General features: G+C 31.8%; 1 pseudogene; it reads left to right on the forward strand.

Annotated features, from left to right (window-relative positions):
• Positions 1-251: 251 nt before the first annotated feature.
• Positions 252-1,283, forward strand: LOC18600793 (putative long-chain-alcohol O-fatty-acyltransferase 5 pseudogene; annotated as a pseudogene).
• Positions 1,284-2,896: the final 1,613 nt, after the last annotated feature.

Here is a 2,896-nt window from a genome sequence, read left to right on the forward strand (position 1 = left end):
TTACAAATTATTCATGAAATTATAAATTATTTTAAAAATAAATTTAAATTTATCGATTCGAATGAATAGAAAATAACTTTGGACCATTGATTATTCCTAATAACAATTATATATAAAGATAAATTTAAAATAAGATCACCTAATCAAAATATAAGATCAACGTTCGTGTTCAATGGTACATTTGTTGTCATATTATAAGTACAAACGAAGCATATAGGGTGGAGAAGAGCGCAATGTGTGAAGCCAAAGAAATGGAGGGTGAGCTCAAGAACTTCATCAGGTTATGTGTTTTGACCATAGCATTTCTTCTCCATAGTTACTTCATTGCAGCAAAGATCCCAAAGGGTTTGCCAAGGCTCATCTCCCTCCTCCCTGTCATCACCTTCCTATCTATCCTCCCCTTTGACCTCAACAGCTTACATATCGGTTTCCCGACCTGGTTTTGCGTCGCTTGGCTTGCCAACTTCAAGCTCCTCTTATTCGCCTTCGATCAAGGCCCTTTGTCAGTACCTAAACATGATCTTCTTTGTTTCATCCTCATGGCTTGTTTCCCTTTCAAAATCAGACAAAACCCATCTCCAAAAAAACCACTTGAAACCAAGACTAATCCAATTTTAGAGGCTGCAACTAGAGCTACAATTGTATCGACGGTGGTTTATACTTATAACAACTATGAACACTACTTTCACAAACACGTTTTATTCATTTATTTTTTCTACACTTATCATGCAGTACAACTTCTCCTTGCCTTGGCTGCAACCCCAGCTCAATTCCTTGGCGTTGAACTCGAGCCACGGTTCAACGCACCACTCTTTTCCACTTCGCTACAAGATTTTTGGGGCCATAGGTGGAACCTTAGGGTCTCAGAGATTCTACGTGCCACCGTATATATTCCCGTACGTCGTATTTCTACGCGTATAATTGGACCTCGATGGGCATCATTGCCTGGTGTTTTTCTGACATTTTTAGTCTCGGGTTTGATGCACGAATTGCTTGTTTATCATATGACCCGTGAAAGACCGACATGGGAAGTGACTTGGTTCTTCATCTTGCAAGGAGTTTTCGTGGATATGGAGATAGTATTGAAGAAAAAATTGGTGGCGACCAACAAATTTCGGCTTCACAAGGCAATTTCAGGACCATTGGCTTTGGCAAATATAGCAGTGACTGCTGGCTGGCTGTCTTATACACAAGCTCTGCGAAATGGTATAGATGAAAAACTCATCAAAGAATTCAATATGTTCATGCAATTTCTCAAGGGCATGGCTATAAGCAAAAACTAAGTGGTTGCTTCACTAGTGAAGGCCTAATGGCTTGTGATAGCTAGAGTAAACATATGCAGCTCCAATAATTCCTTGCTATTACTTTCATAATATTTTATTATATATATGTTTAGCTGCTGTAGCTGTTAATTATTTTCATTGAAAAATCATTAAGATTTTTTTTTTTATAATTGGGAGAAGAGGATCCAAATCTTGCTTTTTAAGTAAGGAACAATGCACCAATCAATGAGTCGAATACTTAGATGCAAAAATCACTAAGATTGAAATTAATATTTGTGATTAATTCTCATTTTATAATTAATGGATTTATATCAGCCCACCACAAAGTGCCATTTCATTAATGAATAAAAATAGAAGTCTTCAAGGTCTTGAAAATAAATACGAAAAAATTGTTTTAGGTATACTCAAATAAAAAATTATAAGCATAATATCTAAAAAAACCCTTAACTATTCAAAAAAATTCAAATAAGTATTTATACTTTTATTGTGTTCAATTAAACCCTTATATGTTTTATTTTGAGTTAAATAAGCTTTTATACTTTTATTTTAAACCAAATAAGCCTTTATATATTTATTTCAAGTCAAATAAGCACTTATCACTAATGATTAACTTAGTTAAAATATTATTTATCATTTTATACCTTATAAAATTGACGTGGTATGTTAAAATATTATAATTGATGATGATATGATATACTGATATATCATAACTGATAATAAAGTGATCTATTAATTTGACATAACAACATGACCATATAATATTTTTCACTTTTTATATTAACGTCATGTCAGTGTCATGTAAATATAAAATAATAATAGTATTTTGGCTAATGACAATTAGTCAATCATTAATTATAAAAGTTTATTTGATCCAAAATAAAAATATACGAGTTTGATTGAATCCAATAAAAAAATAAGAACTTATTTAAATTTTCTTGAATAATTTAAAACTTATTTGAGAATTAAGCCAAAATATAATATTTTCACATTCTTTCTAAACTCTGTTAAGAATTTCTCTCAAATCTCTCTCTTGTTCCTCATGTACAGAGACATTCAAATCAAAATAACATCTCTCTCTCTCTCTCTTTGATCTATTATTAAGAACTTTTGCAAAAAAAATATTTTTTCTTTATGGGTAAAAAAATTCAAAATTATAAACTAACAAAAAAATTTTAACCCAAACTTAATAGGAAAAAAGTGTTGTTAGCCATAACTAGATCTGTGAGCACGAATTGAAGAAGGAAGAAATTGCAAAGTTAAATATCCATCACTTTTGTTATACACTACTCCCACATAGTAACGCTGACCTAGCTTTCCTCTCCCTTTCTCTTTCAACACGCTAAAATATTTTTTCCTAGAAAAAAAATTGTCTCCAATATTAAATAAACTTGTTTCTTTTTTTTTTATATTTGCGAAAATTTGGGTAAATATTATAACTTATATATCCCTCCTTTTCTCTCTTCCTTAGAGAAATCTCTATTCCATCCAAAACCCGACACCCTCACCTGCTCTTCCAAATTCCCATTGGCTTCTTGTTCAATTTCTCTTCCTTAGTTTCTTCTGTTCTTCTCTTTTCGATTTCTCTTTTTGTTTTCTTGAAAAGGAAAAAAGAA

The sequence above is a fragment of the Theobroma cacao genome, chromosome 4, assembly GCF_053813885.1.
Source record: "Theobroma cacao isolate CCN51 chromosome 4, ASM5381388v1, whole genome shotgun sequence".
Lineage (NCBI taxonomy): Eukaryota > Viridiplantae > Streptophyta > Magnoliopsida > Malvales > Malvaceae > Theobroma > Theobroma cacao.